Genomic DNA, 15,533 nt, shown 5'->3' on the forward strand with positions numbered 1-15,533 from the left:
ATTCGCTGTGTGACAACGTGGTGATAGCAGAGCAGAACTGACCCAACATTGACAACCAGAACGACTGTAACACAGCGAGACATCGAGAGGATGTTCTCTTCTGGTATGGTAAGCCATGCGTCTTACGATCCAATGCCACAGCTCATCAACTGTAGCTGGCGGAGTTCACAGGTATGAGAAGCTGTGCAGCCATCGACCAAACATATTTATCCTTCCCTGCTCTACACATTCTGCAAATTTGGACTTTCCTGGATGTATCCTTCTTAGTTCAACATTTTAAGTAACGAGCAGTGTAATAGTCTCATACATTATTTAAAGAAAGAGCGATGATTCTCAGAATTACTTGGAAGTTTCTAGTTTACAATTATATACATATATAGATATAGATATAGCTATATAGATAGATAGATGTACAATAATTTAAAACGGTTATATCAAAGTTTGCATTCAGAGCACAAAAAGAAGTATAGCTCTCGGAACATTGATTTTAGCCAGATAATACCACTAGTAAAGTCAACCACACTCAGTACCGTTAGTTGCTTGGTATTGTCTATGAGGCAGAGATCATCGTATCTCATTGCGTGTAGATTTTTGTATTTGTTTAACACTAAAAATTGTTTGTCGCTAACCGAACCCAGTAACATATATATACCGACAGGACGTACGTTAGTCACAAGGTTACATGAGTGAAACACTAAATTATTCGATTGACACTTGCGGCCTTGTCAACACTAGAGAAAGGTACAAAGTGATTAAATAAATACGAAACATAGTACATACAAAATATAGCGATGTATGAAGTCTCCTTTTCATACGATTTGGAGAAAGGATACATCTGTAGAGAGCAACATAAATGATTTCTCTGGATAATTTGGATTAGTCCAGAATTCGAACAAAAATAATTTTGAAATTCGTTAAGTCCAACATTTTTTCTTTCTTTCTTCGGATTCTCAATAAAGTTGACTACTGAAAAGCTGAGTTACAGATTTTATGTTAAAACATATTCACTATACCATTGCCTTATTCACAGAACAATACATTAGTTATTAATGTATGACTGAAATAATAGTGCTTCGTGCAGATTTACTTTATCCAATCCGAATTGCACAATGATAAAAAAAAATGTTGCAAGGTATAATGTTCTTATTTACAGAGAAAAAGAGTTGAAAAGACCTTTAACTAACAAACATTTTCTTTAAACAGACATACATTTATTCTAATTTATGGAAGAAAGAAATAATTTGCGGAGCAGTATATTTATTAAGGTTACATATTTGTACAAAAGAATGTAAATACAATCGGGTCTGTCTTCAGAAAGGACGTGCTTTTAGCCACAAATTACACTGCTTCTTTTCGCTGTCTTTCATGCAGAATCCTGGTTTTGTTTTGATACATGAAATACCTGAAACAAAAATCCAAAAATATTTAAAATGTTACATTTTAAAATATTTAACATTTTTTAGATTAAATGGACAAAATCTGTTCGGTCAGGTATGGACTTTTGGGTTTCTGGTAGAAAAATGATGAATTAAAAAAAAAGTGTTTGTTGATGCTGAACAACTCGAAATGTATTACTATGCAAAAGTAAGTGGGTACCCACTGGCGTTCGAGGTACCATGGGGTACCTAATATGTCTGCATTTTTAGATATGTGGAAATATATGTCTCTAAAATGTAAAGAACTGATATCTGTTTAGTACAGAAAACCGCAACTCGGTAAGCCTTATGGATACCGAGGTATGGGAAAATAAAGGACAACACCATAGAAGTGTGAGTTTTGCGTACTAGATTGTGCAGTTTCGAAAACGTAATTACTGAGGGCTATCAACAACCTCAAAAGTAGTTTCAATTCAATACACTACACACACGTCCTTATGGGGGTTTTCGGGTACTATGGCATTCGCAGACCTCCCATTTCTAAACATTCTAAAATATATCTTAATAAACTTATAAAGAACGTTACAGGTGTGTGTTTACCGAAACCGCAAGTCGGTATGTTTAACAGTTACCGAAATATGGTGAAATAAATAGGAACACCATAGGTATGTGGGGCTTCCATACTTGACAGTAGTTTAGAAAATTAATGAAAATATGACTAATGGCTATCAAGATATTGTCAAATAAAGGGAGGACCCACACAGTTATGGGGTTTTCGTGTTAGGTGGTGAAATTTCCGAAATCGATCATGAAATCTGAATAAGCACCAGTAGCAATTTCATCCTAAAGTAACTGGGTATTTCCATGGGGTTTTAGAACATCATGGGTCTAAAAAGATTAAGTTTTAAAAGCTTTGGAAAATATAATTTGACATTTGTAAAGAGTATTAGAAAAGAGAATAGAGTTACCCAAAACTTCCAGCCAGTACATCTTACAGCTAGAGAGACACCGTGAAATAAAAGAGTATTAGATCTTGAAATTTCATAAAACAACTTTTGATCTTAATAAAAGTTAAATAAGATGGTACTTATATGGGTTAAGTGAGTACCTCACACTCGTCAGGGCAATTCCGATCGAAAGATTAATTCAGCTCGAAGTTTTCTTCGGGTAAATCCAAGCGTGATAATTCCTAGCGTACAAAAAGAATGAAAATTCTTTGTCAATATCTAATATAGCAACCGAGATATAAGTAATTATGTATTTTACGAGGTCGTAAAAATGGAGACCCACATGGATTTGTACTGTTGAGTCTTTGCTGTAAGAAGAAGAAATTTCAGAAAACTACCGTATACACCTTAATAGACAATTAAATGGGTGGAGGCACGGTGGCTTAGTGGTAGAGTGCGTACCTTTGGTGTATTGGGTCCCTGGTTTGATCCGTGTCCAAGTCAGTTTGTAGTCGACATTGTATTCGTGGGTATTCTCGGTGTACTCCTTTCCTCCCACCTTTACACTCCATCAATTCTATCATCAACATTCACTTGCCTTAATTTCATTTTAAAATTAAATGGGCAGTTAAGTGTGATCGTATCTCTGTGGATTAAGAGAATACTCCAGTGTAGTTTCTGCAAAACATACTAGGTACACACCCCACCACTAAGTTACTGTGTCCTCACTGATTTAATTGCATATTAAGGTATATACAGTAGGTTTTTGAATTTCTTTCTTATAGCAAAGACCCAGAAGTACAAATCCTTAAAGATCTCTATTTTTACGTCATAAAATAAATGACTCGTTATATTTTGGTTACTATATTAGATATTCACAGGGAATTTTCACTCTTTTACACAGCTCGATGAACCTTTGGAACTGCCTGAAGAAAACCTAGAACTAATCTTTCCATCGAAATTGTACTGAGGTACTTACTTAACCCATAGAAATACCATCTTATTTAATTTTGTTGGGACCAATAATTTTTCCGAAGTTTCAACATCTCATACTCTTTTATTTCACGGTGTTTCTCTATATGTTAGATGTACTAGCTGCAAGTTTTAGGTAAATACATATTTCTAATACTCTTTACAAATGTCAAGTTATATTTTCAAAAGCTTTTAAAATTTAATCTTGGTAGACTGTAAGATGTTCTAACACCCCATGGAAATATCTAATTACTTGAAGATGGAATTGCTACTGGTGTTTATTAACTTTCCATGACCGGTTTCGGAAATTTTATCATCTAATACGAAAATCCCATACCTGTATTGGTCCTCTCTTTATTTGACAATATCTTGATAGCCGTTAGTCATATTTGAATTCATTTTCCAAATTGTACCTTCAAGTATGCAAGCCCCACATACATATCGTGTCGCTCTTTATTTTCCCATGTCTCGGTATCCGTAAGGCTTACCGAGTTGCAGTTTTCGGTAAACAAATATCAGTTCTTTACATTTTAGACACATGTATTTCCATATATCTAAAATGCAGAAATTAGGTACCGCATAGTACCCTTCTACCCCATTGGGGTACCCACTTACTTTTGCATACCAGGGTAAAAACACCAGTGGTCGTTACTTTAAGGTTGAAAACATACTCTTTTGTCTCTTCTGTGAGCACCGTGAATCGGTCGGAGCTGTACCATAGTTGGAAAGAGACACTGATCCTTCCTATATATGACCATGTAGTCAGAATTCAAAATCGAATAGCCGTTGAAGGAAAAACAATATTTTAAAATCCCTTGTATTGCACCGGTAGTAGTCATCTCAAAATCGAAATGTTCCAGTGGTAGTTAGGGTTTTGTACCAGTGTTCGTCACTCAAATAACTTGACATAATTTATTCAGAAACGCACTGTTTATCAGTTTAAAATTAAGAATAGAGTATAAAGTACTAATCTTAATAACTGTGCATCACTTTTGGCACTCAAGAAAGAAAATAAAAAAGTTTTTACATACTTTTTAAAGCAATTTCAGTAAGAAAAATGTTAACTGAATTCAAAAGTTAACTGTATATTATTTTAACGTTAAGAGTACAATATTAATTACTATGTTTAATAACTATAGTGACTTTAAGCACTCAAGAATGAAAATAAACATGTTTGTACATACATTTTTAATACAATTTGAGAAACAAAATAAGTTAACCGAATTCAAAACTTAATTATATATCACCTTAAGATTAAGAATGGACAATAAAATACTGAGGTTAATAATAATGCATTAGTGAAGAATGAAAACAAAAATGTTTTTAACTACCTATATTGTATTTACATGTTGTTATTTCTCATTAACATGCTTTTTGATAACGCACGATATGGGCTAGGGGTACGCACGAGAAATGATTTGAGACTGTCACCTCTCGCAAAGGTGTCGCGCAAGTTGTCTCGTCTCGAAAACTGTACCTGTTTCTATTGGAAGAGCTATGTCTCGTCTCGGATTTCGTAACAAAAATTCGTTACACATGCAGTTTTGTGTAAAAAGTGAAATGTATAAATACAGGAGAGAAAACATTGCAGACAAACATTATGTTAGTATATTGAACATACTTTTTTGTATGTGGTGCAAAATATCTTCATCTATGGGGTTACTTTGCACCAAAGTTTATATGAAATGAAATCTTTGAGTTTTACGTTCCACGATTTTGCCGGGTATGCTAAAGGAGACTATAATCATGAGAATGAATGAAATAGTAGAATGAAAACTGTGAGAGAAAACGGGAAAACCCCGAGAAAACCACACACAGTGTTTGTCCAACACAAAGCCCATTTGGCACGTGCTGGGATCGATCCAGGAACTCCACGCAGGAGAGGTGAACGCTCCATCACTGAGCTACCACGTCCCCAAAAACACAACCTCAGAATATACTTCATATAGAGTAGAAATGAAATGAAATCTTTGAGTTTTACGTCCCACGATTATGCCGGTTAGGCTAAAGGAGACGGTGATGATGAGTAATGAATGAAATGGTGGAATGAAGAAAGTGGGAGGAAACGGGACAACCCCGAGAAAACCCACGCACACGGTGTTTGTCCACCACAAAGTTCACTTGGCGGGGATTGGGATCGAACCCAGGACCCCAAGCACCAGAGGTGAACGCTCCACCACTGAGCTACCGCGACCCCTCATATAGAGTAGAAGTAACAAGATGTAAAAAAAAAAAAAAAAAAAATGGCCCGTCTGGAGGACATGTAAGCTAAACACCAATACAATTGTTACAGATTTATTTACTTGCACTGTTTAGGCTGAACATCGCAACACCAATATCATTATGTCACATCCTTTCAAAAGTATGCTAACTGCAACGTAGACCTGCTTTGCTTCGTAATGTCCAAATAGTTGATTACTGTGCTCGAAAGCAGGCAAGTAGCATACAAATTTATGATGTTGAAGGCGTTATTTTTCACAGCTATGGAGAAAAGACATGAAAACGAAAAATAAAAATAAATCTTTGTTTTACTTCCTACGGTTATGCTATGTATGCTGACAGTCACAAATGAGTATTGAAAATTGATGATCTTGGAATACGATTTGGTGGAATAATGAGGGGGGGGGAAATAGACATTGATTAAATATAAAATTGAAAAGAAATAAGGGCCTGACGCTCAAATATTTATCTATCTGGCAGCCATCTTGATCCCTCTAAAATATCATGAAGTACTTGATTGATTCTAAACCCAATAATAGTAATAGTAATTATAACAATAAACACAGAATATACCTAGATATACTTTACGCACCTTGAAGTGTAGAAATTAATGATTGCAATCCTCAGCATTCCAATAGTTCTTTGGTTTCTCCAAATGAAGATTCGGACATCGGTTTTCTTCTCAAGCAATAATGGGGTACAATAATCAGTTGCAGTCCAAAGCCAAGTCACTAAGTTAAGCATGAATATAAAAGATTTTGTGTTAAATATTTCAATGTAAATTTCATGAAATAGAATTTATTAGTTAGTTACATACAAACTCTTACGCATGTAAGTCAGAATCTACTTGTAATAACTTGTAAATTTAAACAAACTAAATTATATCTACAGTTATAGGGACATCAAACATATATTCCATAAGATATATAGGGTGTCTCAAAAGTCCCCTGACATTAAGTAACTCGATTATTATCAGAGTTACAACAAAATGTAATTGGGAAACCGTCTCCAAATATGATGTTTCCAATGTAAGTTGAAGGAATTTTCAAAATCGGATGAGCCGTTTGGCTGTACACTCTTTATGCGTCCAATGTTAAATGAAAATGCAACGTTGCCATTTACCTGGACCCACAACATAAGTGAATGAAGTTACTGATTTTTACGCTAACATGTCGATGGCTAGCCCCCATTTCAAACAGTAACTTCATTCACATATGTTGTGGGTCCAGGTAAATGGTAACATTGCATTTTCATTCCACATTGGGCGCATAAAGAGTACAGCCCAAACGGCTCCTCCGATTTAAAAAGTGTTCACTTTAGAATGAAAACAACATATTTAGAAATGGTTTTTCCTCTTACGTTTTGTTGTAACGTCAGAGGACTTTCGAAACACCCTGTATACATCATACGAAGTTCCTTTCTAAATTCTACACGGGTGTAGTTTAATTGAATGTGAGATGGGTGATACACATTAGGCCGTTTGGAAATACTCTCACAGACGGCCGCCATTTTGGATTAAATTTGTTTGTTATAAACTGGTGGGTAATGTGATATATATATGGCCACAGGCTAGAATTTTCTCAGTATGTCAAATATGCAATCAGATTCCATGGAGCTTAATTTGGTGAAAAGTTATTGCCAATTGAACGTTGTATTTACCTCTTTCTTCTAGATGTAGAACCATACCGTTAGCACGTGAGGAATGCCTCGAAATATTCAAACTGTGGAGCGGGAGGAGTGCCTGTACAGTGGTTACCGATTGCAAACAGAATCATCCACAATGTGACTGTGTTACATGTTGCAGTGTCACAGTAATTAACTAAATTTGAGGAGACGGGCACATTCGTGAACATACGTCGTAGCGGACGATCGTAGAGAGCTACAGATGAAGCAACGCCTACGGCAGTGCTGACTTCTTTCTCGATGTGGCCCCAGAGGAGCACACGTCATTTATTAATGCAATGTGGGTTGAGTCATAGGGTCTGCGCGTGTGTAAGTGCATCCGTACAAGGTGCAAATGAAGCAACATCTCCACGAGAACGATGTTGATCGCCAAGTGCAGTGAGTAATTATGGTTAACATTTTTATGCAAATACTCTTTTCAGATGAAGCTGACCTCTACGTAAATGGGAAGGTTAATAGGCAGAACATGCACAATTGGTCACCTGACAACCCCGCGTGCAAGACCCCTCCAACATGACCAGCGCAAAGAAAATTAATTATGTTGTTGGCAGACAAATGAGGAATACGTCTAATCAGTCACTTTTTCATTCCATAAAATTAACTGCGGAATAATACCTCACGCTCGTTCGTACAGGGATAGATATTGCGAGCTGCGATACCCGAGGATGGTACATTCTCGCAGTTTTTTCAACACCATGGCGCTTTCTTCATTATGGATTCGTATTGCGTCACTACTTGAACAATTTTCTAGAACATGGGTTGATCGACGAGAGGCAGTTGAATGGCTGCTCGATCACCGGACCTAACGCTGTTCAATTTCTAGCTAAGTGGAAAAGTTAAGGCTATGGTTTGTGCAGTAAATATTCATAATTTTTATCATCTAGAACAAAGTATCGCCATCGTCTGTGCACAAATTTGACCCTATATCCTACTTTGTGTCCACAGCAATTGGAAGAAGCTTCTGCAAATGTTTATTGCTCAGTAGGAACATGTAGAACATATACTATAACCAGGGGTAAAAGTGGACCTGAAAAGGTGGGGGGACGGTAGGTAGCGGCATCACTCCACGCCGTTCCTCCTGCCTATCTCTGCCCATTGTACCATTTTAGGATCTGGGGGACGTCCTACATATTTTTCGAGGTGGGGAACTGCGTCCCCCGCGTTCCCCCTCGCTTTTACCCCTGACTATAACAGGGAAATGTGTTCGAAGTGGGAAAAATCAGAGGCGGTGTGTTTTATTACGATTTTGACTCGACATATCGGCTATCTAAATGTTCAAATGCAGTGAGGTGTGAAGCCTACAAGATTGCATTTCTATTTACATAATGTCTGAAAACCACTGGAAAGCTTCTTTTAGTTACGGAGAAAAAACGGAGACTGATCCATCCATCGTGAACAACTTTCTGGAAAAAAATAAATAAATATAGCCCTTACCTTGTATCAGAGAATTATACACGAAAGTGCTCAAAAACCGACTTTCAATATTAACAATTTCCAGCGGGAAAACTCCTGGACCACACACTCGAATGAGGGGTATTTCAAACTCCCGTAAGATCTGCCCCCACAGCAATCCCCTAAATCCGCCCATGCTCAAAATACGACGCTTATAAGAATTCAGACAAGACGACACATACATACATACGAAAGAAACAATTCAATACGGCACATCAAAATATAAACTAGATGAACTTCTTTGAAAACACCTCATTTTACAAACAAAAGGTAGAAAAAGGTAAAAATGTCAGTATTGTCAACTTAGAATCTACGTAAGAAATAAAATCTTTTTATGTGCAAAGCTATTCGTCAATACGTATAAAAAAGGGATTTATTAATGGTATTTAGCATTTATTCTTCCGTGAAGGTTTATCTTGATCACTAAAAAACCAGAAACGGTATGTCTCTATCACTGGAAAAAAAAAGAAGGGTATGACATACCACTACATATAGTCTCACTTGGTTCACTGCCAATAACATTTCACCAGAATAAGTTACATGATATCTGATTGCATATTTGACATCCTCAGAACATTTTAGTGCATGGCCATGTATCACACTACCCACTTATCGTCCGTATTACAATTTCGAATCTAAGATGGCGACCGTCCGCGTGATGTAATCCAAAAGTATCCCTCTGGGCCTAATGTGTATCTCTTATCTCGCAATCAATGTAACTACATCCCTGTAGTTTTCAGAAAGGATGACAAGGGACTTCTGATGCATCCTGTATATAATAGTTGTATCAATAATGACGGGTATACCGGCTAGGCTAAAGGAGACGCTGATGATGATATAATGAATGAAATGGTGGAATGAATAAAGTGGGAGGAAACGGGAGAACCCCGAGAAAACCCACTCACACGGTGTTTGTCCACCACAAAGTTTACTTGGCGCGAGCTGGGATCAAACCAAAGACCCCAAACACCAGAGGTGAACGCTCTACCACTGAGCCATCGAGGCCCGACAGGAATATTTGTTGAAGTCTACTGTCTTCTTCAGTACCAAGGTTACACAAAAATGAGCCTATGGTTTTGATGGAATTCGAACCAACATTATATGTATACTCTCTCAGCGAGAATCAAAGCTGGCACCAAGTTTACATATGCGCGCGCATTGTATTTTACTTATATAGCTCACAGAGCTATGGGCGAGCAAGCAAGGCACGTGCCCCGGGCGTGTGGTTGGAGGGGCTACTAAAAGAGAGGTTATATATTAGTACTTTTCCATTTTGGTGTTTAATACTTTTCATCAGAGTGCGAAATCATGAAATCAAAGTAGGGGAGACTGAAGGACTGAAGAGAGCGAGAGAGAGGGGGAAAAAAAGCTGCGCAGTCTTACACTTCAAAGAATTGTAGTGAAATGAGGTCAGAATTCAAGATGACATTCGGATGCTTGGCACGAAGAAAAACATTGCAAGCAATTTTGAAAAAAAAAAAAAAAGAAAGAAAGAAAGAAAAAAACTTAAATAATGTGATATATTTTGTAGGCTTTGGATATGTATGTTTTAGTTGGCATCAACAATTATTGGTGTGTTTTGTCACAATTGACAGTTTAGCGAGAGACTAGGCTAACTGACAATTTTAACTTTCTGAAAGAAAAGGAAACAAATGAAAACAGCACGTTTCAAAGGATACGACTGATATTCATAGTTTGGTTTAGTATACAACAGGGGTGGATCCAGGATGGACTACTGGGGGGCGGTGGGTTGTAATGCCACTACTTACAAGATAGAGCTACTTTTAAGAGATTCAACTCTGGGTGGGTTTTATTTTATATTAAAATACACAAAGTTTCCTCTTCTTGGGGGAGATAGACCCTCCCTGGATCCGCCCCTGTCTCAGGACAAGCCACACAGACAAGTGGTTGAGGCAAAGGTCAATTAATGACATTAGTATGCTGTTCCGTCAAAATCTCAATCTTGACCTGGATGTAAGTTAGCCTGGTCTCTCACTGAACCCCTCAATTGAATGTTTAATATGTAAATTAGGCACTTCTACATCACAAACAGTAAATATAACCTACCTTATTCTACGTTTTTAAATGCATTTCTACAACTGATTGTAACTTTAAAGGTTCTCGTGAAGATTAGCTGGCGGAGGTTACCTAACATAGCCATGAGTTATCAAATTAACAGTTGTGCTTCGTGGGTGATGATAATGATCCTGAGGTTAGATGTTAAATTGGACTCGAGAGCGGAACAAGGGCTGATCTTATTCGTGTCTCAGACGGGGGGCATGGAATGGAACGAATATGAAAATAAGGTTGCTGTAATAGTTTTTCATAGGGTTTGTAAGATTTTCGAAACACTTGGCATTTTTTTTTTATCAAGACTTGACATTTTTTTAAGATAAAAATCAAGACTTGGCAATTTCAAGTTTCATCCCCCTCCCAATCTTGTAATGCTCGCTACGCCGCTGTAAGCAATGCATATTTTCGACAATATTCGTTGTTCATCTGTTTCCGCTGGGTTCCAACGTGGTGAGCTGCATATGGGACTTTTAATAGTGTTATTATAATGAGAAAGAATTGTAAATTATGTTGATGTTCCTAAAAGAGGGAAATTGAAAGAGAAATTAAATTAAAAATAAATAAGGGAGAGAAAAGTAATTACTTGAAAATAAAAATAAAGTCTTTGAGTTTAATGTCCCACTGTTATGCTGTTAGGCTAAGGGAGTCGGTGATTAAAGCAAGTTAATGATTATGGAATATTTGGTGAAATGAGAAAGTGGGAGGAAACCAAGTCCCCGAGAAAACCTACGAGCACGTATATGAAAATGAAGTAAAACATACACTGGACTATGCTTTCTTTGTCTAGCAGAGTCATAGTTTGGAATCGAAAATGTGTTTTGAATCCTTGTATTTAGAGATTAAGAGTGTAAGTAACGAAATCACTTAATACATCCATTAAGATTTCGGAAAGCGAAATCTAAATTTAGGTAAGCTAACTCCATGTACTAACTGCTTGCATCCGCTTCGTACATTGTTCGAAGGGTCACGAAGCAAATCACCTCATTTAGTCTACACATACCTAGTACTAGCGTTAATTACCTGCTTCGTTGGGTGAAAATAAGAAAACCAGTAATACATGTATGTTACGTTAGTCAGTCACTTTTTTTACTATTACGAAACGCTCTCTCATATCGGTTATTTTCGATCATTTGTAAGATCCGTCTCCCCTCTTTCCCTCCCCAAGTTGCTTGGCTGAATTTTGATTTAAATAGTATCGGAAGTGTCACTGTCCATTTCTGCGCCCCCGAAAACAATGGATTTAGATTAGGATCAGTTCACTTAACTTAGTAAGCCTACAGCTTTGGCGCGGCTCGACTTGTTGGAAAGCAATCCAAAATCTAAACAAATATATCGATGTCATTGGGGTTTACTAAAGTGTGTCGTAAGTCAAGAAGATTGAGAATCACTGCCTCGATTATTCACTTCAATTAATCATCAAACTCCTTTAACCTGAAGTATATAATCGTGGAATGTTCAATTAAAATTATAATTTTATGGCATCTAGAAAATGCACATATCGTACATTACGTTACATTACCATTCAATCGCAATAGGTTATTACAGACATGTGGTTGGCTTGAAGCTTAGCGTCCTATTCAGCGCCAAGACTGTGTACTACCTACACCTACAGCATAATATGGAATCCTACTCGCATGATCTTCGATCAAGATTTGAATCAACGGGAGGATGAAGATTTTCCCTCTCGTCAAGTAATTTCCCCAACTCGCCAAAGAATTTCTCCCTTGCCGGGAAAATATGTTCCCTCATTTCATATTTTACATATTATATACTATATATTATATCTTGCATCACTGAGAAATAAAAGGCTTGGATTGTATATCTGAAAAGTCGCCCCCTCCCCGCAGGCACGTAGCCACGATTTCGCAATACGGGAGGTCTGTGACGAAATACTGTGGTTATCACACCAGGGGTTCGATCAATCTAAACTATTTTACTGACAACATATCCATATTGATTTGTTAGGACAATAAAATGAGGATATGTTAGTAAGTATTTTAATTAAAGAATTATGAAGAAATCTTGCGTAAAAGAATAGAAAAAAGTATTGACAAAGACATAGTCTTCCAAGGTCATTCGAACTCGGTTCTTCTCGTCTTCTTTCTATTTCTCTTATCTTAGATCAATGCCGTCAAGGATAGCAACGAGATCTCTTTCTGGAGTAAAGACATCCTATAAAATGGATTAGTGTTGCCGCGAAATTCAAAATGGTTCATATTATTGGTAATTCTGGGCATTGCTTAAGTTCTGACAGGCTATCTGAAAGAACCGGTTTATCGATCGTCATTTGTAGTCCATAGGGTTACTGGCGCAAGTCCCGGGGGGATGAGGACATGTCCCCTCCAATCTTAGAACTGGGGGGGGGGACTTTCCCCTCAATAATCCGATTTGAAATGCGTTTTTTGGAGAGAAATGTGATGATTTGTGTCCGATTGCCACAAAGGAAAGTAAGATGAAATTGATGTCCCCACCCCAGAATAAGCCTTAAATCTGCCCACCTCAGAATTTTGAAGACAACTCTGCTCCCCTGATCCTCCGCAGCATTGTTTTTCAACTTCATACAGTAAACCCTCGTTAACACGAATATCAAGGGACTGAAAAATCAGGAGTTCGTGTTAAAAGAATTCGTGTTAACCGGGGACACAAATTTTATTATTCGAATACATTTTCTCCATACATACACACTACAGTATACAGACTATACATACCACTACAGTATATTATGTATGTCATAGAACACACTAGAGATAGTATCGAGACGAGACTGAGTAGTCTCGGTCTCGTCTCGGTTCCAAATTCGTGACGAGACCAAGACTATTCTCTGCCTTGATACCATTTACAGAATTGTATCGAGACGAGACTGAGAGTTTCGGTCTCGTCTCGATTTCGGAAAGCACTCCTCGGTCTCAAATTCGAGTTAAAATCGAGATCGAGACTAGTGTAGGTCTCGGTACCATCCTCTGAAAAGTGAAAACACTACAGTAAGTTTATTAGCCTATCTTCGAAGATTTAAAAAAAAAAAAAAAAAAGCTTCCACGCAGAAAATCCAGGTCAAGTTATAAAATTGATAACTTCGCTAGCAGGGTGAGTACCGCTTGTAACGGAAAGGTATTTATGATTGCTGTCACCAGTTTGGAGTTACAGGGGAGAGAAGATGTTTTGTCTCGAGCTGTCGCCAGCTCGTCTGCCAAGCACCTGCATGTTCAGCGCTTGACAGAGGACAGAATCAACACCTCATAAGAGGAAAGATATCTGTTTCTGGTTTTTCTCTTATTTACAAGGCAATTTTCGTCTGTATAAATACTGTATGACAAAAACTGATCTGGAGTGAAATCTGAAATAAGAAAAATGATGTTTAAAAAAATCAAAGGATTGGAAGTTCGTGTTAAATCAAAACCTTTACTGACTCAAGGGACTAAAAATTAGTTCGTAATTCGTGCTAACCGAAATTCGTGTTAACCGATAAAACTTCCTATAAGATAACGTACAGCGATGCCGGGACCGAAATTTTGTTCGTCCTAACCGAGTGTTCGGCTTAAGCGAGTTCGTGTTAACGAGGTTATACTGTAATTTGAACATCCTTAAAAAAATTATGAGAACTGTCTTACCCGTCCCTCCCAATGTTGAAGACAGATTTGCGCCGCTGCATACGGTTAACATGGAGCTAGATGGAATTCGGAATGTTCCGTTATAATAATATCCAATTTCAACTTGATCCGGCCCCCCCCCCCTCCCGTTTCCTCCACACAAAGCTCCTCGTAAGAAAGAGTAACCAAAACGCTTATTGTAGCTTTATATTTTTGAGGCTGATTCATCTGTTTCTTTCTGTTTCATCTTTCCTTAATATTTTTCATTTCTGGATCCGAAGGGGGGGTGGTCTGGACCCACCCCTTGGCTACGTGCCTGCTTCCCGTAAAAAGCTTCATTCGAACCCTGAATCAAACAACTCCATCTGTAAAGCAGTGCTGAGTTGATTTTAATATCCTTTTCTGCAACGAGGCTGTATGAGACGTGGACTTACTGATTAACATGGACTCCGAACCACTCCCGCCGGGAATCGAACGCGGGTTTCCCACACCAAAGGCGCGTACGCTAACCGCTTAGCCATGAAGGAGCTCATATCTATAGCAGTGTAAGCAACAACAACAACAACAAAAAGAAACACACATACATACTAGAACAACAACAACAACAAAAAGAAACACACATACATACTAGAACAACAACAACAACAACAAAAAGAAACACACATACATATTAGAAGTTTGCGCAATTGGGGATCAAAACATTCTCAATGAAGTATGAGAAATAGTAAACGTCAAAGTGGGCTTCTGCTTATTCTTTACTTCGTTAATACTTAATTCCTTCTAGAAATAGTGAAACAATACTATGAAGACACAGTACTTAAACATAATCGAAAGAATAAGACAAGGAAACAGAGTAATTTCCGACTAATTAAACTAGTCATATATACTATACCTAACTGTTACATTGTATTTCTTACCATATTACGAAATCGATATAACTTTTTTACCAGCCATAGAAGCTGGACGCAATCCAATACTGCAATTTAGACGCTGTAACGAAAGCTGCAAGTCAAACGCCTGACACTCAACTGTGTAATAGCTGTTTCAAGCGGCCTACAACTTATGACCTTGAAACTATGTGCTAGTAACCAAATTAATGCCAAGGTACGATACAAACACCCCAACTTGCCACAATGACGTCAACACAAGGAAAAAAAGAAAAACATCTAATTTTTGGTTCGAAAATTATGAAACAATAATAATAATAATGTAATTCTCAGGAA

General features: G+C 37.5%; 1 protein-coding gene and 1 long non-coding RNA gene across 2 annotated transcripts in view; one reads left to right on the forward strand and one right to left on the reverse strand.

The window, feature by feature from the left end:
- The window catches only part of LOC145672652 (32 kDa beta-galactoside-binding lectin-like), a 380,765-nt gene that overhangs the window by 303,528 nt on the left and 61,704 nt on the right, over positions 1-15,533 (forward strand). The gene's annotated exons all lie outside the window — the stretch shown is intronic.
- Positions 1,250-15,363, reverse strand: LOC145672818 (uncharacterized). Its single transcript, XR_014128679.1, has 3 exons — positions 15,228-15,363; positions 6,108-6,246; positions 1,250-1,402 (listed from the first exon to the last, which is right to left on the reverse strand). It is a non-coding gene; the product is annotated as an uncharacterized LOC145672818 (long non-coding RNA).

Source organism: Thermobia domestica, chromosome 16 (assembly GCF_964235325.1).
Source record: "Thermobia domestica chromosome 16, izTheDome1.hap1.1, whole genome shotgun sequence".
NCBI lineage: Eukaryota > Metazoa > Arthropoda > Insecta > Zygentoma > Lepismatidae > Thermobia > Thermobia domestica.